Here is a 24,029-nt window from a genome sequence, read left to right as displayed (position 1 = left end):
GGAGCTTTTAATAGTTATTCCCAGAGCACTCAGCCCTAGGACAGAGGGTGAAGGCATTGGAAGTGGAGATGGACGAGGCCGTCTCCCCTGCACTGTTGCTCTTCTTGTTGGTGCTCCTGCAGGCAGAGAACACGCAGGGTGTAAATTGGGGTAGAAGGGGTTGCAGAGCCCCTGGGATGGGTCACACTTGGTTAAATTCATGGCCCAGCTCTAATGAGAGGTGAAAGATACCACCCCCCGGAAGGTACCATTCTCAGGAAGAGCCCAGGCTGGGACTACAAGCCCTTAGAGATGAGCACACACAGGCACACATGCTTGCACATACACACATGCATGCACACACATGATATTAGGGCCTACCTGGAGGCTGAAGTAAAGAGTTTTCCAGGGCCCTAACTGGTTTGGCTTAGTGGATAGAGCATTAGCCTGTGGACTGAAAAGACCCAGGTTCGATTCCAGTCAAGGGCATGTATCTAATACCTTGGTTGCGGGCATATCCCCAATAGGGGGTGAATAGGAGGCAGCTGATCGATGTTTCTCTCTCATCAATATTTTTAGCTCTCTATCCCTTTTCCTCTACCTTCCTCTCTGTAAAAAAAATCAATAATATCAATTATACACACACACACACACACACACACACACACACACACACACGCAAGAGTTTTCCAAGAAAGAGGAATGCTCTTGGTTAAAGGAGAGTTGAAAACAAAGACCTGAAATAGTAGTCAGAGAAATAAAACCGTAAGCTTTGGTTTATGCCCTGAAGCTGAGGTGATGGTACAGACAGCAATCAAAGGGATCCTGTCACCTGTCATATCCACCTGTCCTTCTCAAGGTATGAGCCAGGACTGCCCTGCCCTCTCCGTGACTTATTCCACATCATCTACACTTTCCAATAAGCTTGCACTTTATTAGATTGCTTCCTGGAAGAGCCAAATATTAAAAATCACCGGTCAGTCAGAATCTTTATTCTGTTATTCACCACACTGATTTTTCAAGCTCAGAACTAATAAAGCTGTGACGGTGAAGAACAGATATGGATTTCTCATTCTCACACACTCATATATAATAATAATAAAACTTTATTAAACAAGAGACATGTTGTTGCAGGGAATTTTTCTTTCTCTTCTTCAATGCCCTGAGGCAAAAAAATATACAATCTTATTAAATTCCTGGAAGAAATACGCCCGCCATTCCCTGGACACAAATGCCGAGCGTCCATCCTCCTGGACCAGGGAAATGAGACAGGCCCTCGACAGGAAGGTGTGTGAGCCACAGGTCTACCCAGGGAAATCTAAGGAGGGCATATAATCAGGAGCCTCCCAAGGAATCTGTGTGGAGCCCATGGGGACCTCTGGAATGTATGCTCCTCAATGTCCCCGGCCAGGAAGACAAGGAGACAGGATGTGACAATAGGTGGGCTCAGCAGGGCACTGGAGTCTCAGGGAGACTGACTCACGGCTTCGTTCACCCTCTCGCTTATCAGATCAGCTGTCACAGTGTCACAGCGCCAGTGTGGAAGTCACCCTATGCTTAATCACGGCCTTGAAGCCCAAGAGTAGTGATTCTAGCAATTCTGAGAAGCTTTAAGGAGCTTTCTGTAAGTGAAAATGTATGTCTGGATAGAAAAAACATGAGTCTATGCAAGGTTCGGTGCTGACCAAGGTTTCAGGCATCCACTGGGGGGTTTGGAACGTATTCCCCATGGGTGAGGGGGGCTACTAGGTTTGGGGTTATGTGCTTTAAGGAGGTAATTGAAGTTAAATGCAGCCATAAGGGTGTGGCTCTTATTGGATAGGTTAGGGCTGGTGTCAGAAGAAGAAGAAGAAGAAGAAGAAGAAGAAGAAGAAGAAGAAGAAGAAGAAGAAGAAGGAGGAGGAGGAGGAGGAGGAGGAGGAGGAGGAGGAGGAGGAGGAGGAGGAGGAGGAGAAACAATAATGGAGATTCTCTCTATGAACTCATAGGAGGGGTCATATGAGCACACAGTAAGAAGCACTGTAAACAACCAAGGAGAGAAGCCTTATGAGAAACAGCCCTGTTGGCACCTTGAAGTTGGATGTCTACTGTCCAGACTGTGAGAAAATAAATTTCTGTCATTGGTAAACCCAGTCTGTGACATTTTTTTAAATTATATATTTTATTGATATTTTACATTTTGTTATGGCGGCCTGAGATTCACAGATGGAGACTATTCACCCATATGGAGCTGGGAGCAAGAACACAAGCCCCTTTCCCTGTTCATGGTCCTTCTTCTGCATACCCCCTGTTTGAGGCTGTCCGCTCTTGCATTAGGCAGCTCAGGCCGCCATAACAAAATGTCACAGACCAAGCCAAAACCTGTTTGGCTCTGTGAATAGACTTCAACCTGCGGACTGAAAGGTCCCAGGTTCAATCCGGTCAAGGGTATGTGCCTTGATTGCGGGCACATCCCCAGTAGGGGTTGTGCGGGAAGCAACTGATGGATGTTTCTCTCTCATCGATGTTTCTAAGTCTCTATTTCTCTCCCTTCCTCTCTGTAAGAAGTGGTTTGCTACAGCAATTAGTCTGTCCAGGCTAATACACGGACTGATCCTCACGTTGGAAATAATAGTCTTTTGTTCTCTAATTGAACACCCCTCCAGAGCTCCTGAGCACCTGTGGGCACTTTTCTAAATTGATGGAGCTATGAATGCAAACAGGGGCCTGCCGGACTCCAGAGAGCATGCTCCTGCTTGGTTGGCTCTGTAACAGCCTCTGGGCTGCCGTGGCAACCATCGGGTGCCGTGGGGAGAATACAAGTGAAACCCTAGCTCATCAGATTCCTGAGCTGAAGAAAATGTTTCAAGCCACGCATTTCCCTTGCGTAGTGAGAAAGGCATCTGTGCTTCTTTCCCCAGTGTGCTCCCATCTCCTCCCTGGAGGCCATCCTCCCAAAAGGAAGGTAAGCGGCTGGCCGGCTGGATCTTGGCCCATCTCCTGGGGTAACCCTGAGGCCACGGTGGCAAAATCAGAGATGAGGCTTTGGATATGACCTCTGTGGCACTGCCAACCCCTGCTGGCTGCCTGGAGCTCAGCTGAGACCTCCAGGCCTGGTGTGATGACAAAGTGGGCCTGCAATCCCAGGCCTGAGGTGGCAGAGAGGCCTGCAGGGTCGGGGGCTGGGGGCCCAGGGCTCCTGGGGTGCCCTTCTGTTTAGCTGCGAGGTTCCCACACAGGCACACGCAGAGTATCCACAATGATTTCCTCGCTTGCCCGCCTCCCCAGCCTGGGCCTTGGCAGTGCTCTGCTCAGTGTAAATCACATTCTCTCAGCGTAGCTGGAGGGCTTCGGGGATCGCTTTGGAATACTAGGATGTTAATGCACCCGGTTTTGTTCCAGGCATAGAGCCACCTCCTGGGATTCAGGAATCTGTCTTTCAAATCCAGCTAGCACTAATGAGCTAGTAAGGCTCCTGACCCCTTGACTTCTCCCCCACCCCCACCTCTTCTCCCCTCTCTCTGGACTGCTCTGGGTGTGGGAGTCAGTCGAGTCTGTACTGCAGCCAGCCACTGGCCTCTTACAGCAACTGGTTCCACCTGGAGACATTCCAGATGCATTTTTTTCCCCTTTCTAAATGGCTGAGTGCACCTTAAAGCGCTTTGCACATGCAGGCTCTGGGTAAGTGTTCCTGATGATTTTGATGGCAATTGCACTGGTGTCCCATATAACTGCACCTGCGTGGTGCGGGGGCTGTCCTCTAATGCGTCCTCGGGCAGCATTATGTCAGGATGAGGAGGAGATGGTCCTTGAAGGGGAGGGCAGGCGGGGAAGATGCCCAACCAGCTCTTAAATATCATGTAGCCCCACAGGAAAGCCCATCTTTCAGTGCCCCTAACTCACTGGGAGAAGCCTCACATGACACAAGCTCTGTGTCAGGGCTGTGGGTTACCAGCATTTATCAATTGACCGCTCTGCGCTTTTATGCTTTTATTTTATACCCACTTTATCACAAAAAGCCCTGGACAACAGGAAAGTTAAGGAACTTGACCAAGGACAGAGAGAGAGAGTAAGTGGTGACACCAGGATCTGAAGCTGTGGAGTCTGGGTGCAGGGACCACACCCTGGATCGCAGTGCCATTCTCTTATCCATCGTTATTCTTGCCTCCAAGGCTCAGCTCAGGTGGTTCATCCCATTAAGAATGCCAGTTCTCCTCTTGGCGCTTTTAAATTCCACCTCACCTTTCCAGTTGACCTTGCAACCTAGTTTCCGTAAGAAGCCTTCCTGAACTTCCTGTGCCTGACACGGGGGACTGGCTCTGAACTTCAACAGCACAGCGGTCAGAGCATGGCACCCAGAGTTCAAGTGTACACATGTGGTTCAAAATGCAGCCCAACCCCTCACTAGCTTTATGACCTTGAGTGAGTGACTTCAGTTCCGTGAGCTAAGTTTTCGTAGCTGTAAAATGAAGATAAGTACTGCCCCCATCTCACAGAGAATGATTGAATAACCATCTCTAAGGGGGGGAAAAAAAACACACAAAAAAACTTAGAGCACAGTTTAATGTATACTGTTCGCTATATTTACATTTTATTATTATGACCATTGCTGTTATTGTGATTAGCATGAGTTTAAATTCTCCTCTCTGTTGCTATTGCTCCTGTCTGATTCTTATCTCCTGCAAGATTGCAGGGTTATCGACCAAGATTGGTTATGCATATACTTTTAAAATTCCTTGCCCCTTAGTAGACTGTATTTATTTAACACCAGTAGTTAATTAATGAGTTGAAGGTGCCCAATATTATACTACCATCCACAAGGATTTTAAAGAAAAGTATTTTTCCCCCCCAGGGAAGTGCATATAAATATAAGTCACAGGTCCTTATCGATTTTGGAATGGTTCATCTCAGGGGAAATTGAATCTGTCATAGTTTAAAGAAAAGCCAGTCCTCAGTAAATGAACAGATGCATTCATTAGCTGGGGTGGTCCAGTTAAAACAGGGCACACATGTCATGGGATTGGAGCATCAAGAGTGTCTGCAGAGCAGCGCCAACCTCTAAGAATGTGTGGCTCCTGATGCTATCTTCACTTCTGCTTTCTGGTCTTGTCTCAGGCAGCCGCATATTTATGACAGAGATTCTGCAGATACATCACTCCAGGTAATTGAGAAACCAATTGAAGACCGATGTCTCATTATCCCTTGAGGGACACAGCAGAGAACCACTTACAAGCCTTCTCTATTATTTGGTGTTGAGATCTTTAGGTTCATTGACTTCAGAATATTTTTAAGGAATCATTCTCGAGTCAGTAAGGCTCCATGACTTCTGAGGAGTCAGGAAGCTCCCAAAGGCTTTAGGTCTGTAGACTGGCTCTCTGCAAGGCAGGTGCCTGCTGATCTGACCCAAGAGTAGGGACAAGAGTTTAACTCCAGGATGGCTGGCTATGTGCAAGTGGGTGAGCTCAACTTAAATGGCCAGGACCTCCTGCAGTCTTCCTCTGGGCCATGTCTCATCCTTGGTGATGGTTTTGGGAAGTTCGTCTTTGGGAAGGAGGCAGGTGAGGAGTTCTGGGCTGCAAAACTTCTTATAACAGAACGAACAGAACACAATGTGTTTATGAATATGCTCTGGTTTCCCAGGAAACTCTTCCTGGAGTGCAGGCATTCTCTCCATCCCTGAGGACATCAGTAGGGCTTCAAATCGCCCTGGTAAGGAGCACAAAGCACCAGGAAGCAGAGGTGATCCCACATGATTTTACCCACTGTCCTTCCTTCTCAAAATAGTTCCTCCCTGCTTTCATGTAGAACCCTGTGTAGCTCTGAGAAATTTTTTTTTCTTCCTGCCTAGGAAAAGTTTGGGATGTGTTGATATGCCATCTCTTACTTTCTTGGCTGCCCTGAATGTACTATATGCTTAATAGCATCCCACGGATGCTTAGCTTGTCTTTAGCCTCTGGCTTGGGAGATGTGGAGGAAAGGAGATGTCTGGGCACGTTCAGGAAAAAGGAAGTTGTGAGTGTTAACCTCCCCAGAGGTGGTTCAGGAAGCAAACCAATGTCCACCCTGTGGTTATTGCACTGGGTTTGTATCGATAACATGTGAGTGGTTTCCTATATTCTAATGTGATATTCTCCATAACACTTTTAAGGCATGCACAGTATTGTAAACATTTGTTAGGAATATCTATGTCCTAGTTATACCTCAGCACCTTCTTCAGAACATTACACCTCTTTTCACAGACTTTATTTCACTCAGTATTTTATGCAGAGTGTAAATCACCATGACTAATCACCCCTCAATGGGTATCCCTCATCTCTATGTCAATAGCCGGAACTCTGGTCCATTTTTGATCAGCTCACACTCAGATGACAGTGATTCAATTGGACATTCTGCCTCTCTGCTCCTCGTGCAGATTGATCTTCCTAAATCACTAGCTCTCTCAAGAAAATGCAAGCCCTGTTGCCTCCCCACCTTCCTCAGCCCATTGTCTACTAATAGTTAAGCCTAGCCTGACTTTTAAGACTCTCTAGAACAGTTGTTCTCAACTTTTCTGATGCCATGACCCTTTAATACAGTTCCTCATGTTGTGGTGATCCCAACCATAAATTATTTTCGTTGCTACTTCATAACTGTAATTTTGCTACTGTTGTGAATCAATGTAAATATCTGTGTTTTCCGATGGTTTTAGGCTCTACAGCAGTGGTTCTCAACCTGTGGGTCTCCTAAGACCATCGGAAAACACAGATATTTGCATTACGATTTCATAACAGTAGCAACATTACAGTGATGAAGTAGCAACAAAAATAATTTTATGGTTGGGGGTCACCACAACATGAGGAACTGTATTAAAGGGTCACGGAATTAGAAAGGTTGAGAACCACTGCCTAAAATCTGTCTTTTCTGGGGAGACCCTAATAATACTTTATAATTCTCATCAATCTCAAATTGACCTCGCACGTGTAGACTCTTTTCATTGCTACATACCATACTCTCCTCTTGGAATGGTGAGTGCCCACTGCTTCCTGCCTCATCTGTCAAGTCATTGAATTCATTTGACCCTGAATGAGTGAGTGCCCCTCCTCCTCCAGAATCTGGCTGGCCCACGGCTTTGTTTTCAAAAACATGAGTGCCTTCTGCCTCCATTACTAGAGCATTGGCTTGATGCCTTGTGAAGTATAACATCAGCTGCATCACCCCCAACCCCCAAATTATCTCCCTCCCACATCCATACTTAACTAACACAGGGCCAGGATTATAGTAAGCATTTTAAATATTCTAAAAAGAAGTCAGAATTTCTTGGGGGCTAGATAGTTGGGGTACAATCCCATGTAAAAGAAAAATTACAGGTTTTATTGTCAGTATTTTTGTGGCTAACACACCATAAGGTACCAACTCCTAGTAGAATCTTCCTTTTCCTGAGTGGAAGGAAGGCTCACTTTTGAGTGTCAGGAGGATACAGGATCTTGCTCTTCCTCACCTTTTTTGTACACACTATTGTCTTCCCCTTTCCTTTTCCCTTGATATACTCTTTCCCAGCTTTCAATATTAATCCTGTGTATTATCATCCTAGTGAGTCTGCCAGATCTCAACTCCCATTGTCACTGAATATTGTTTGGAACAACAGCAAAAAGCCATACATGTAAAGGTTAACACAATTATCCAGTACATATATGACCTGATTGCTTTGGGAATATAAGTCTCACCCCATCTGTGGACCGTGGCCTGCCTTGAACTGGCCCTCCACGCTGCTTTCTCATTGTCAGGGGGAGGTGCAGGCTCTGAGCTTCTCTCCCTAGCTCTTCCTCCACAGCGTGTGCTGGCATTCTGCCTCTCTCTGCTCCCACCTGTGGGAGCTTCATTAGCGTGGTTAAAATGTGAGCTTATTCTCTGGTCACCCAGGATAATGTTTGGCCTTAAGGTATTTCGGCCATCACTTTGTGTCCTGCGCACCTGACACACATTTGTGTAGCCTTTGCTCCTCTAAGTGGAACTTCTTTCTTATTTTTCTCCCCAGATGGACGGCACTGGAAGTTCTTTGGGCAGAATAAAAATTGCTAACGATGTATAGGGTGTCCCTGCAAAATGTAACATGCACTTGGAATAATTATAAAGGCGGCGTTTATTAAAATACATTCCATTTTCAAAATGGAGCTATCAGCTGTTAAAGTGTGCATACATTTTTTGGAACACCCTGTATACAGCTAATCAACTTGAGTGTCTGGCTTCTCTGCTCTAGGCAGCTGATTCCTAACTCCCATCTCCTACCTTAACCCATTGTACACTATAAGCATCTGCAGACCCAGGTGGTAGACTTTCCCCACATGCTATGTGAATCTTTAAAAAAATGCTTTCCTTAAGCCGCAGCCCTGACCAACTTTAAAATCATTTTTTTGTGTGTGTGAGAATTTTCAGCTGAAAATATTCAAGAACAACCGAATTGTGAGTTATATATTTATTTTTATAACATTCATTGCAAATTGATTTTTTAAAATTAAATTCAAAATATTGTGGCATGTGGGGATGGCTTCCCTTTGGGACACATGGTAGTTAACTGGTTAAAGGCAGAACAGGAACCCAGGCCTTCCCAGACAGCAAAGGTGAGCAATAAACTCTTTCTAAGTGAATAAATAAATGAGTGAGTGAATGGACACACACACATGAATACAAGACATCCAAGGCTCCAGTGACAACCCAAACTGTCTACATCCAGTAATCCCAAATCCGAAGCAGCAGCATTTCCTGGGAAGGACAATATATATGTAAATAGAGCCATCACACTTAGAATGTCAGGCTTCAGAGGGTTCCTCCAAAGCTTACAAAGGCCACTTCACACTTCTCCATGAAATTCCAAAACTTGACAGCTTTCTTAATGCAGTGGTGGTGAGGAATAAAAACTCCCAAAATTATGCTATTTGAAAAAAAAAGAAACAATCCACTATTCAGAGGTAAAATATGAATTTAACCACTACTTGGTAGCTGTGGAAATGTAACACTATTTACAATTTAAATGTAAATAGACCTTTAGGTATGCAGACAATGGACCAGCCACCCCACTTAAACCTGGGGCTGTGGGACGTTGGCCACTGCAGGGATTGGACTGAAGTCAGGCACTTACCTGGGCAGGGCCTGGACTCAATCTGAGACTACCTAGGTTTGCAGGACAGAACTCCAACTTCACCCCCTTAATCCCAAGGATATGGAGGAAACACAGTAAATCAAGCATATCAAATTCAAAGGCTAACACAGGCCAAATAAACAAGCCATGCAGCCCACAGGCCACAGGTTTGACATGCGTGCTGGAAATAAATGCCTTCAGACACATCTTCGGAGGAAGTGAGCACTCAGTGAAGTCTAGGTTCATGACCTGAAACAAGATACCATATGGGACCTTCCGGAATAAAATGCACTAACAGCGTTGTGGTGGTGCCCACTGTGTGTGTTAACTTGAGATGTGCATACATGTCCGTATGAACACTCACATGCCAGAGCTCTATGCATTTAAATCCTATTTAGCAGGCCTCGCCCATTTCTGGTTAATTTTGTAAGATGGAGATGGCCAGGCCAGACTCCTTGCTGTACCATGGTAAGCTGATTAGTCTACCATCTTTGCAGGCCTATTAGCCTCTCAGCTGCGGGCATCTGCTGCCCCAGGACCTGGCAGTGTGAGCTGGGGTTGGTGCCAGTCCCTGTGGTGCCAGGGCTGTTCGCAGGCTCTCTGACATGAGCTGGCAGACGTTGCGGGGCTGGGGGTGGGACTGGGTGACCTCTAAGTTCCCTTCTAACCGCCCAACCCTATGGCAGACTTAGAAGCCATGACAGTCTGCAGTATTGTACCGTCACCCCTCGCTGTCACTATAGAATCATTGTGGGTCTCTCCCACTTTGTGCAGAATATCAGTCCCAAATGGGTAGCACATAGATAGAAATTTGATCCATCAGCTTTGTTCTGTTTTTGTTTTCTTAAAATTTCACCGTAGCATTCCTATAATTATATAAAGCACAGGACTGCCTAAGAAATTCTCCATACACAAAATATCATAAACATTTCATAACTGCAGCCCAAAATGCTCTGGAGCTCCAGGCAGGAGTAAGCCAAGCTTACATTTTAGAGGAATATCAAAGTCAGTGAAGCAAACCAAGGAAGCTGCCTCTGGATGTAAAATTTGGGGCTCAATTCAGTTCAGTGCAATTCCACAAATACATGTTGAGTATCTGTTAAGTGTTGGGCACTGTGCTGGGTTTCTGTTCCATATGCAAGTGTTAGGGACTGGTGCTCTCCAGATGGTTTTCATAGAGATGGTGAGAGGTGGGACCGAGTAGGAGCACAAAGAGGCTGTTTTCCATTCAATGATCCTCACTCAAAAGCTACCCTTGACTGATGGCTGATCGTAGGCCAGGGCTTATACCACACGAAGCATTGTACATGTTCATAAATGTTTGTGTATTTAATTTACAACCTTGCAACAACTCAGCAAAGGTAGCTATTCCTACTTCCTATTTTACATGTGGGAAAAGCACATCTCAGAAAGGTTAAATCACTTGACCAAGGTCGCCCAGCTATTAAGTGCTGAGCCAGATTTTTGGAAACGTAATTGTCTGACTTAAAAGCCAGCAGGCTCTGAGATATGACACCTCCATGGACTCCACCTCACCTCCTCCCACACTTGGCAGAAGGGATGAAGGAGGGGCCTGTGGCTCTGGGTGAGAGTGGCTTCCCTTGCTCAGCGCCTCCTTCCAGGGCCCTGCTGCAGCCCTAAGCCAGGCACCTCCCTTTGCTGTCCTAACTGGACCAGATGGGGTTTCCCAGCAGGGAGCAGAGAGACGCCTTTTGAACCTGGCTCGGAGCAGTGTTCCATTCTCCAAGTTGTCAAATTAGGTCAAGTGTTTTTCAACCACCTCCCACAAAGCCTGTCTCTCTGTGTAAGTCCATTTGACGACAGATGCAGCCTGCCTGACAGGGACTCTCCCATAGCTCTGAGTGGGGCCTGTGTACCCTGGGGCTCAGTTCCTGGTCGGTGGGCAAAGCCTGCCTGGGAGTGTGACTTTGAAAAGGTGTTTGGCTTGCCTCCCTGCAGAGAGTCACATGCTTTCAGCCCTCCAGTCGCTCCTCTCCTTGGAGCTACCCACGGGGAGGCTCCGATGAACACAGCAGGTTACTCCCCATCAGCAGAGATACATCTTTGCCCCCTGTGATGGGCTCACCGGGTCCGGCAGCCACAGGCAAGCTGTGCTTTATTGGAGAACATTCCTCTTGTTTCGGGAGATAATGGACTCTAGTTAGGAGACGGCACAGTAAACACAGCCTAAACACCGGGCTGTGCAGCTGGAATGAGTCTGCATATCAATAAGAGCGCTGGGAGCTGGGGAGGCAATAAGTCAGGAATGCGATGGAGAAAGGTTATTAAAAGAGGAGCTTGTAAAGATGTGCAGCAAGGCTGAGCGCTCGGAGCGCTTCTTGATTACAGGAGGATAAAGGCAGCCGCCTGCCTCCTCTGGGCTCGGGCTAGCTGGTTTACTAGGCACCTCACTTAAAATCCTGCTGCTACTCACTTTGTTCAGTCATAAAGGAGGGGTTTTATACACTCCAAAATGGTCTAGGGCTTGTGTGAGGGTGTGTGTGTGTGTGTGTGTGTGTGTGTGTGTGTGTGTATGTGAAAGCATTACGAAGAAAGCTGATATCGCTGCACAAATGGAAGGTTATGATTCTTAATTTTGGGGAAGTGGCTGAAATGACTCTTTTCTGCATCCGAGCCCTCTTGTTAGTGGAATATCAAGCAGAGTTATCTTTTCGTAACAGAAGTCTCTCAGGGACATATCAGGCATAAAAGTAACGAAATGCATTTTCTGCTGTGTTATAGCCAAAGCAGAAAGATCCTTTTTATGAGCTTTATATTAGTTGGGATATGTTAGGCTGTGCTGTAATAACAAATAAATCCCGAGTACCTACTGGCTTAAGGAAAGAGGGTGCTCATACCTGAGGCAACACCCAGTGCATGTTGGGCATTTCTCCTGGGTCTCTTTTCTGAACAGGGAGTCTAGTTCTAGGCCGTTTCCTTCTAAAAGCTACACTATGATCTCCGTCTAGTAGCTACACCAGGATTTCTACCTGGTAGCTGCACATGCCTTCTTGCATTGCCACACAGGAAGGAAGGGCTGGATTCCATGATGAAATATTTTTAATAGTCATCTCAAGAAGTGGTGTATTACTTCCACTCCCATTCCATTATCCAGAACCCAGTTCCCTAGCCCCAAGCCAACTCCAAGGAAGACCGTGACATGGAGAAGAGCCCATGAATGTCTTGGTGAGCTCTGAGACTGCCTGGCCTTTCTTCAAGTTCATATCTGATTAATGAATGTACAAGGGAGACCTTGCAGACTTGGAAAGGACTCTACTGCTTACATGTTACTCCGATGACTGGTGAGTCTGTGCCAAAATTATAAACTTGCATAATTTGGGGCTAGAACAAGATTCTCAAAAGGAATGACCAATCAGCTGTAGACCTGCTCTGTGGGCTCTCTGTCATTTTAATTCTGGAGACTGGTGTGTCCATTTCCTGCTTTTTTTTTCAGGGCAACCATATTTCCAGGCTAATGGCTACCATGCCATCTTAGCAGCTATAATATAATTGGGACAGTAGTACCTTTTAGCCTTCTAATGCTGAGGCTAATAGCTTTGGTCAGGCATTTTACTATTGATTAAAACACTTTATTAAATGCCTTGAATCATTGTGTGAGAAGAAAAACTTGTTAAATGCAATCATATATAACTTATAGCCTAACATCTGGCATTTTTATAGACTAAATTCATCATAAATTGCTGCAATTGAAGGTATTCAACCTTTCTCAAGTTTCAAGTGAGTCAATGGTAACTTTTATTTAAAAAAATTATTGAATTTATTGGGGTGACATTGGCTAATAAAATTATATGGGTTTCATGTGTACAATTCTACAATACATCATCTGTATATTGTATTGTGTGTTCACCACCCCAAGTAAAGTCTCCTTCCAGCACCTCCATGGTAACTTTTAGAGTTGCAGAAGATATTTCAGCATTGAGATTATTGATTTAAATTAATTAAACAAGGAGGCTGCTAGATTGATGTGTCTCTAATGCTATAATGGCCTATGTAAGCAAACCAAAATCTAAGCCTGTAAATGCCTCAAGGTTACAAAATTGAAACCTAAGGACAACCAATCACAAACAGGTAGGCTTTAAACTATGGCCAATCAATAATTTCCTTTTATCTGCTTTTTCTTCATAAACTCTTTCCCCCAGGCTCCTGCTGATGGAATATTCCTAACTGCCTCCAGTTTGGTGCTACCTGATTCAAATCAATTTTTGCTCAAATTCTTAAAAACTTTAGTATGTCTCAGATTATTTTTTAATATTCAATGCTATATTTTACTAGAGGCCCTGTGCATAAATTTGTGCATGGGTGCGGTCCCTCAGAGTGGCCTGTGGGGTTTGGCAAAACCTGTAGTCCAATGCTGCCTGCCACTCCTGCCTACTCACTCCTGATCATCCTGGCCCCACTACTTCTGCTGTGGGTTGGTGCCCTGCAGTGTGCTCACCAACTATGAGCCCTGTGTCTGGTGCCCATCCTGAGGGGGATGAGGAAGGGAGGCGGGAGGTGATTGGTCCCCCAGGTGGGTGATGGGATGCCTTGCTGGCCCAGGATTCGGATCCTTCCCACTGACTTTTGTGATGGTTATCGTGAGCCACCTGATGGCTGCTTTTATATCATTTCTTCCTTGTGGAATGTCTAGGGAGGAGGGGAAGTGTCTGCAGTGCCCCAGGCCAACTGCCAGAAGGCCAGCGGCACTGTCCGGATCTTACCTTTGGCTCAGGCTGATTGGTGCCTGAGCCTATTCTCTGGAGATTTAGCCTGTGGGACTGTGAGGGAGTGAGTGGCTGCGACCTGCTACCTGACTGGTGGCTACCGAGACGGGTTGGTCAGCTGAGCAGTGCTCCCGCTATGGGAGTGCACTGACCACCATCGAGAATATGTTCCCTGGTGGTTAGAAAGTATCAAAAGAACTGGTTGACAGGTGGATGGGTTTACAGGTCGGTAGGTTGCTTAGGCTTTTATATATATAGATGACTTGGATATCTATATTCAGACAGAATGGACATCTACAGAAAGCAATTGTTACCTGAAAATAGCACTTTGCATCTAAGTTAATTTTAAATACCTTTTCCAGATGGACAGCCAACTCTTTTCATCAGTGTTTGGAGCTTCCCAGGAGTAAAATGCTGGTGTGTAAAGGGAACCCTTTCATTTTACCTTCAGCGACGCAGTCTGTTCTCAGAATGAGCCCATCCTCTCAGTTTGTGAGCCTGACATTTGAATTTACCAATCCTAAACTCCATCTGTTTGTTGCCTGAAGACAATTGAACCAATTTCAATGAATTTAGAAGCTTCAAATAAATTATTGAGTGAACCTGAATGATGAATAGGATTTAAATGTTGAAGTTAGCCATTATATTTATTCAAGACTTACAGCTGTGGATTTGCTCATGTCTCATCATCCTTCAGGTCAGGTATACATTGCCCACTTTCTCATATTCCATGTGGTGACATCACTGCCTTCCAAGCTTTGCAGAAGAAAGTAAACCCAGACTCAATTTAAACTGCTGGATCTCTCCTTTCTGATTTGACCACACCCTTGAAATTAATCATCTATAAATTCCTTTTTTCAATTTCATCCATTTTCCTGTGGAAGAATCAAGCAATAAACCAAGGGGAAAATGATAATATAACATAGAAAACATTTGAGTATTATTTTATTCTTTAGGAATTTGAATATGTTCTAACAGCAGAAGTCATGATGCATTAAATGAATTGTTAAAACCCCAGGAATTCTGGGGAGTGCATACTGATATAAAGTAAAAGGAACATATTAGAAAATCTCACATTACAAAAAAACAAACAAATCTCAAGTAACAAGAACTACCTTTCCTCTTCTAACTACTAGTATTTACTACAAGCATTTTATGTGTCAAGCATCGCTAAGCATTTCCCGTAAGGCATTTCATTAATATTTGTGAAGAATTCATTTTTGAGTTATATATTTTGTCCTCAGTTAAGAGAAGGAAAGAGCAGGCCTGAGAAGGATTAAGTACTTTGCCAACATCACAAGGCTGGTCAGGAGAGAAGCTGGATTCCAGTGAAGTTCTCTCTGTCCCCTCTGGTTGGTTTATTTTGTTCATTTTTTTATTGAAGAGGTTTATTGATGCCAGTAAAGGAAGTCTGTGTTGATAGGGAAAATAATATGCTCAAGCTTTTGTTTCATAAATGCCAGTTGATATCCTCATTTTAGATAATTCTGTTGACAGGACAGCTAGGGTATGCGTCTTATAGTACCTCCCTTCTCTGGTCACATTATTCAGAGATGGACACGGGCCTCTGAACATGATTAGAGTCCTTTATTGTTCTATATTTCTACCATGAGAATTCAAAATACATGGCAGGTCCTGTTTGTTTCCATATTGCCAAAATGATGGTACCTTTCACTGATTACCTTTTTAAAAATCAAATAAACATTTCTGAGATGCAATTTAAATATATCTAAATGACAAATTATCTGTATACAATTCAATGAGTTTGGCTGAATTTTACACGCAGGTAACCACTATCACAATAAAGACAGAAATGTCTATTGCTCCGGAAAGTTCCTTCTGGCCTTTTGTAGTCCATCCCCACTACAACCACTTACTTGATCCAGGTAATCATTGATCTTTACGTGACTATATAATTAGGTTTACATATTATAGAATTATTTAAAGTGGAATTATATCGTACATACTCTTTGTGCTTTTTTTTTTCTTCTTAGAATAGTGTTTTTTGGGACATTATGTTTTATTTTTTTTGGACATAATGTTTTTTGATGCATGTGTCAATAGTTTGTTCTTTTTATATAGCAGGGTAGTATTTATTACATAGATATAATGGCATTTGTATATCCATTCATCTTCTGATGGTATTGGTATGAATTTCAATTTCAAATTATTACTATGTATCAAGCTATTTTGAACATCTTAATACTTTTTTGTGAATATATGTCATGATTGCTCTTTGGGAAATACGATTGTAAAGGCATGTTTAAATTAATCGGAAAATAGTATACTATTTGCCATAATTTTATTATGATTGAGTAGAATTGCAGAACAATTGGAGAGAATTAACAGCTTGAGTCTTTCAATCTGGGAACATGTGTTATCTATCCACTTACTTTAATCTTCATAAATTTTTCTCCTCAAAATTTTACAGTTTTAAGTGAACAAAACTTGCATTATTTTGTGAGATTTATTCCTAAATTGGCATGTTGTGGTGGTAGGTAATGTAACCATTAAGACTGATTTGCAAATGCTATAGAAAAGCTGACTGGAGTTCATTTCAGTTGCATGAGTTGAAACACTGAATTAGAAAATAATTTCAATGTCTTATTCCTTTAGAAAAAAAAATCAATGCTTTAAAATTAATTTCATTTTTAAAATTTACTGTTAACTCAATAAAGCCTTTTTAAGCTAATTGCATTTGAACTCATTTTGAATTCAAAAGTCTTTATAATTTTGATAATATTTTAAACACTATTCTCACTATAGTAGTTTATATTGTCAATTTAAAATATAGGAAAAAATTAATGAGGCCCCAGTGCAAGAATGGTATACATAATTCGAACCATTTCTATTATATTTGTAGAAGAGTAGGAATTATATTTTCACATTTTTGTTTAATATAATCATGTGTGTTTGTGCCTGTATATAGTATAAATTTAAAAGTTCATGGAAAATATAAGAAAGACTACACTAGAATGTCTGGACAACATGAGTATTTTACTATATTTTTGTATTTCTATTTTAAGTTGACTATTTTCAGCAGGTTTAAAAAATTATAACTGATAAAATGAGTAATTTAAAATATACATTAAACCCTGCATCGGCCAGTTTATTTGAATATGCTCAGTTTCATTTGCATGTTGGAAATAGGACCTGGGTTCCTCTTTAAAGGTTTTCCCACATATTATGAACATTTCCCTTGCCGTTAATCTTCCACAACCATGATATTTTAAATCATGTCATAGTGTTCTATTTTATAATGTGTAGTAACTTATTTTTGCTTTTCAGATACTAATTTCACTGGAAATGCACACTCATTGGGAATACATGTTCAGAGGGTACTCTCTTCTTGGTCACTCTCCACTGCCTTTCTCTAGCTGAATACATTTTTAAAAGTTTTGTGCACATTTCTGTAGACCTTTTACTATTTAAGCAGAAATTCAAACAGTACAAGAGAGTATCCAATAAAAAAGTTCTCTGCCCCACACCTTCATTTCGCTATTTCTCCTAGCAGTAATCTAGATATGAATTACCAACTTCAATGTCATTTGCTGACTTGCTTAATATATGAGAACCACTAAGTCACTTACACCAAATTCTTTTCCTTTTATTCTTCAATCTAATGAAGTTTGCATTTTATGTCTCTTGGTTTATTTTCTGGTTTCAAAATTATCTTAAAATATGTATTTCTTGGATTACATTTGCCTTGCTCCTTTAGGGCTAAGACTTGTTAAATGCTAGGATGTGGATTCCATAGGTTTTTCTTGACACCTGCATATACATACCAGGATTCTAGCTCATTTAATGGCCCCAGCATCCTTCTGGAGCAGCTATAGACCCTGTGCTCACAGACTGCTGACTGTTCTGACTGATAGAAAACCCACAGTCAGGGAAAATGTGTAGTTGGCTGACCTGCCATCTTGAATTCATGTAAGTCTGACTTTTTTGAGTGTATGGGCACCAGGCCCGTGATGACATCAAGGCTCTGACTAAAGGATTTAGCCTCTTCTTTAGACATACTCACGAGCAGCAGGAGGATGAGGAGTCTGTCACCAGGAGCTCTTTCATATTCCGCAAGTTAATACAATAAATAACAGTCTTCACTGGGGGAAAGGTGATCAAGCAACAAGCTGGGGTTTCTGGAAGTAGGTTTTCAGAGAAGCCTTATTTCCATGACCTGATTGACAGCCTGGGATCACAAATGGGGTGACAGACTCTACAGACAGAGTGGAGCTCTCAAGACTCCCACTAGTTCCAAGAAGGAAGCCAGTGAGGACTTTAGGGAACTGTGAGAGTGGTGCCCAAGAAGGAGCTGCCCTGCTCACTCTTTTAGAAATAACCCTCATATCTAGCCACATGGCGCTGCTCAAACCATCCTCAGATCCATTTGCGGGTGGATGACGCATGATGAGTCCACCGGTGACCTGACCCGCCCATTGCCCAGCCAGTAACAACAAGGTTCTCCTCACTCACACGGTTGGTTTAAATTAGCTGGGGCTTCCCACCTGCTTCCCGCCATGCTCCAGTTCTTCCTATCCTTGACCATCACCAGGCACCATTTCTGCTTTTTGGCAAAATCCTCTAAGATTTTTATAATTTTATGTTTTATCTTTTACAGTTGTTTTACGATCCCTGCCTCTTTTATTTTTTAAAGTGACTCATATTTATCAAGTCTTTCTAAGACATTCCACTTGCTATACATAAAGACAACTCTCTTTTTGTGCTCACCTTTCATTACTTTATGTGACATTTAATTAAAATACATAATTACAAGAACAGCACATGCGACTAGCATGAAAAAGGTTGGGGTACAATTACAATCGACATGGCTGAGCATCTAACTCAACTAGCAGAAGTGGCGGTGTGAGTACATGTCAGAAATTAGCCACCTCGAGAGAGCTTTCAGCATCTGGGGCCTCTTCATTTGACTCTGCTGTCTTTGAGAATGGGTGTTGCTTCCCGACAATCCTTGGTCATGGGTGAGGCACCGAAAGGCATAGTGGGTAGGTGCTCTGAAGCAGGGAGTTGGCAATTGGGTCTCGATGCTCTTGCTTCTGACATTCAGAGGACTGTGGCAGGAGTCTGGGTGGGAAGCTTTTCTGAAAGTCCTAGGTATGGGGTGTGACTGGGCAGGTGCACAAGACTGACTGAGGAGGGTGTAATGGGGAACCAAGAAGATTCTAGCTGAGCATTTGGATGAGTCACTGGTAGGGAGGCGAGGTCAGTTTCTCCAGATATGGGATGCAAGAAGGGTCAGGAGAATGGTCCATGGGGAACCAAGGTGACTTTCAAAGTCTATTTGTGGCACTTTGGGGGCTCAGGATGTGTGGTTTCCCAGGGCATGAGTGTCCCTATATTTTCTTCAGTTTCTGTGATGATGAATATAAATGTTGAACTTGGTTCACACATCTTCAGGACTTAGGTTAAAATGGCAAACTCATTATTCTACTAAAGCAGAAAGTACCCACTTGGACTCTTGTTCTCTTTCTCTCAGCCTTCCTAAAATACAGTGAAGCTGGACAGAAATGCACAGCCCATTGCCTTTGGCCTGTGTGCATGTCTGTGTCCAATGGAAATGGGAGGGAAACCGAGGAGAGAAGAGAAAGTGACAGTTTGGAATGCTGCTTTGAGTGAAAACCCTCAAAAATGAAATAAAGCTTTAATCAGCTAGAATACAGATGTGTTATCTTGCTTGCGGTAGGATTAGTTATTTTTTTCAGTGTCTATAAAGCGATTCGGTCATTCATAAACTTGACAAGTCAAAGCATAGTCCCTTAAAAGGCACTGTTGAGTAATTTGCCTGTTATTTTACTGAAACCATTTAGTAACCATATTAAATAAGCGAGAGTCGACAGCATGGACATGCCTAGCACTCCCAAACATTGAAGAGAATCCTTAAGAGAGAACTCTCAGAGCATCTTGGAGCAACTTCATGCCCCATTTCTAGAGGGTCCATGGAGGTGAATGTGGGCATGGAGAAGGACAGCTTTGTTTGTGTAAAGACATGTTACATTGCCAACAGGATAAAAACAATCCTGTCTGTCCATGGCAGAGAAAGCTGTGACTGGTCTTTGTCTCCAGAATGGAGCACTCATATAGCTGCTTACATAATTGACTGTAATAGGCACCAAACAGAGCAGTGCCTATTTTGGGAGCCAAATTTCTTCCAGGAAAATTTCCACCTCCTTCAGAAATTCATACCCCTGTTGGAAACATGGCTGATATGCTCTACTGGTCCTAGAGAAGCCCTCCAATCTCTGCTTCCTGGGCAGCGGCTCTAATTATCTACCATTTTCCTTTCTCACTCTCTTCCCCTGATAGTCCATTACGCCCACTCTGAGTTTTAGCCAAGAACATGGCCCACATCCACCCAGATAGAGGCTGATGACTCAGTCTCCTTACTGTCAAGCTGTAACATGCACTTACATTTTGGCCAAGAGAGTGATAATGGAAGTGATCTTTGCACATTTTTAGGTTGAGTTTTTATAATGAAGCTATGTGTCTTTCACTCTTTCTTTCCCTCTTCCCCCCTGACAATGAAATGGAAATGGAAACTTCTTTCTTGGACCTAGAGATGGGAGCTTCAGAGTAGGGATGGCAGAGCTGCCCAGCTTTGTTGGACTATTTGATGAGACAGAAATAAATTTCTATGTTATTGAAGCCTCTGGACTTGAGTCTCTGTTACACTGACGTTACTTGTAGCCTAACTAAGACTTGATCTGAAAGATTGGTATGTAGAGTCTATTTGTGTCCTAAAATATTCTGGTTTGAATCTCCCCAACCATCCCCAATCTATGTCCTGTAATCCAGACAGAGCTTTGTAAGAACAGAACTCAGGGCATTGTGGTTTGTTTACTACTACTGTTCAAAGAATTGGGAGATTGAATTCATTGCTGTAGCTGAGAAAATACCACCTAGAAATTCACAATTAAATATTCTGTTGTTGCTGCTGCTTATGTAACTGGTTATTTTAATATAATTTCAAACTTAACACAAAATTTACAGAAAAGTTGCAGGAGTAATATACGAATGTATGCAACCCCCCTTTTCAGATTTACCAACTGTTTATATTTTGCCCATTTGCTTCTTTTGTTCATTTTCCTCTAGTGTGTGTGTGTACCAATATAGTCTTTTCTTCTAAATTACTTGAGAGCAAGGACACTGTCATTCATGATCTTGTACTTTTTGAAAAACATTGTCAAATTATTTGTAGAATATTCTTCAATCATAATTATATTTAGACTGTGCATTTTGGGCAGAAATATTATAAAAGGAATGTTGCAACTTCTTTTTAAAATTTATTTATTGATTTTTTTTAGAGAAAGAAGAAGGGCGAAGGAGAGAGAGAAACATCTATGTGAGAGAGAAACATTGATGGTTGCCTCTGCATACCCCTACTGGGGATAGAGCCTGCAACCTGGGCCTGTGCCCAGAATGGAAATTGAACATCTTGGTGCATGGGATGATGCTCAAACACTGAGAACACTGGCCAGGCAGATGTTGCACCTTCTTAATGACTATGTCAGGAGGCAAACTATGCTCATCTGTCACTTTGATCAACAGGTTAAGTTGGTATCCACCATATTTTTCCATTGTGACATTCCTCTTTTTTCCCCTATTTAATTAGTAAATAATGAGTGGGCAGATACTTGGACCTGTTGTAAATATCCTGTTACTCATCATACTTTCACCACCAGCTCTAAAACTGATGGTTTTACAGTAAACACTAGGAGTTGTAACATGTATTTGCCTTGAGAAAGTGTGTTGTCTCAAGAAGTTGCTTACAGCTGACTATGGCTGGATTCTGGTTTCAGCCCATCAATCCCAGACCTTCATTTCCTCTTTTGTAAAAAGTTATGGCTGGAGAGGTCTTGTTCTTGGGTGAAATGGCTTTTATCCATCTCTGTGAATCTGTGGGTGTAGTGTTTGTAGATAGGATCACTCCTTGAAGACAAGTTCTTTGAAGTGCAAAGCTACCACATGCTTCATAGGATCTTTAGCTTTCATGGCTGTTCATGAAAGTTTTAGAAGACATAGTGTACTGGAGATGTTTTCAAATATGGTTCTTTATTCTTAGACATTTCTCCTATTAACTGTTCCTATGTTACCTTCCCTTGAATATGGATGTGCTTGTGTCTGCTTTGGCCAATACAGTACAGCAGAAGTGATGCAATATGACCTCTAAGTTTTGGTCCTAAAAGGCCATGAAGTTCCCCCTTGTTTTCAGGAAGTTTTCATATTGGAGGTCTGGGACTTCATGTATGAAACTGGCTACTCCAAGTCTGCTATTAGTCTGTGAAGAAACCAAATCCATATAGAGAGGCAAGATATAGATATGGATATGTACATAGATATAGCTATAGCTATAGCTAGATAGATATAGATAATAGATATGGAGATGGATACACACACACACACACACACACACACACACACATATATATATATATATATATATATATGAGATAGAGTTAGAGATAGATAGAGATAGAGAGATATAGAGATAGAGATAGAGACAGAGACAGAGACAGAGACAGAGACAGAGGTAGAGCTGTTTTGGTCAATAGTCCCAGCTAAGCCCAGCCTTTAAGTCATCTTAGCCCAGGTACCAAATAATGTGAGGGAAGGGGTCTCCATATGATTCTGGCCTCTGGTTATTTGAGAACTTCTCAACTATTTGAAACTTGCTGAGATCTCAGGTATTGTGGAGCAGAGAAAACAGTGCCCCATCTGAATTCCTGACCCACAAAAATCTGTGAGCTTATGATATGGTTGATGTTTGATGCCATTTTAATTTGAAGGGCTTTGCGTTGCAGTGACAGAAACCAGCTCTTTTTAGGTCCCTCTGGGAAGACTGTAGTGGCCTCTATGGGAGTCACTGTGCATTTTAGCCTGATGCTTTCTCTTTCTATTACTTGTCAACCAAAATGTTATGATATAGTGAGCACGATTAGTCTCTCCTATGTCCTCTGGGGAGTAAGGTCATGACTTTCTTGTTTTTTGTTTTAGTAATATCAACAGCCCTAAAACTTTAGCTTTGTTTACTCTCTGAGGTTTGCAAAGAACCATGGCATGTTTATGGAGCACTGATATTCCAAACAATAAGTACTTATAATAAGAAATGCCAGTTTTACTCTGCTTTTGGAATAGCTGTGAACTAAAAGTTACTGAGGAAACAAATTCTACAGAGGGAATAATATTTTTTAGAGACATGACTTATACATTTGGAGATGTATTCCCAGTCTTCTGTCTCATTGCCTTGACATCAAAGATTGGGTGAGAGGGGAGACTGAGAACATATGAGAGATCCTTGTCTTGATGTGACATATTATGTATGGTGATCAATCTTCTCTTGACATCTAATGGCTGCCAAACCTGAGAGGAAGACAAAACCCTAAATAGTCCCCATTCATTCATTCATTCATTCATTCAACAAATCAGAAGTTGTACTAAGTTATGATGACAGAGTATTGAAGAAGGCAGACACAGTTACTGCCCACATGGAACTTACATTCAGACTCTGAGAACAATGAATTTACAAGTTTGGTGAATGTGATAGATAGCATTCTGCTTCTCATACTATCTGTGGCCAAGGACCCCTTCATTCTTTCTATCTGTCAGTGTAGCATGTTTGATTTCTAATTATCATGGATAAAAATATATCCTATTACACATGATTGAATACAATACAAGCCAATGAAATTTACCACCCAAGTTTGAAACCTCCAGACTAGCCTACCAACTGTTCAATAAAGATGAGTTCAGCCAAAACCAGTTTGGCTCAGTGTATAGAGCGTTGGCCTGCTGACTGGAAGGTCCCATGTTCGATTCCAGTCAAGGGTATGTACCTTAGTTGCGGGCACATCCCCAGTAGGGGGTGTGCAAGAGGCAGCTGATCAATGTCTCTCTCTCATTGATGTTCCTAACTTTCTATCCCTCTCTCCTTCCTCTCTGTAAGAAAAAGATGATTCCACAAGTTGTTTCCTTGGATGTTGTGGCAATGACAGATTGCTACACAACTATGGACATGATTGCTTATAATTTCTGTTTATATTTCATTGTAGATCACTGACAAATAGTTCACATATGGGCCCTAGTCCACAGACGACACTTTGAGTTAGCACAACCATAAAAAAGTAGCGTAGGAGGGAATTGTGTTGTCAGTTGCTCTTTATATATCTCTTAAAAATTAGAAAATTGAAGAGGTCTTTTCAAATGTACAGACTGTCCTA

This window comes from Pipistrellus kuhlii, unplaced genomic scaffold, assembly GCF_014108245.1.
Source record: "Pipistrellus kuhlii isolate mPipKuh1 unplaced genomic scaffold, mPipKuh1.p scaffold_m20_p_13, whole genome shotgun sequence".
In the NCBI taxonomy this organism is placed as follows: Eukaryota; Metazoa; Chordata; class Mammalia; order Chiroptera; family Vespertilionidae; genus Pipistrellus; species Pipistrellus kuhlii.
This window is presented reverse-complemented; position numbering follows the sequence as displayed.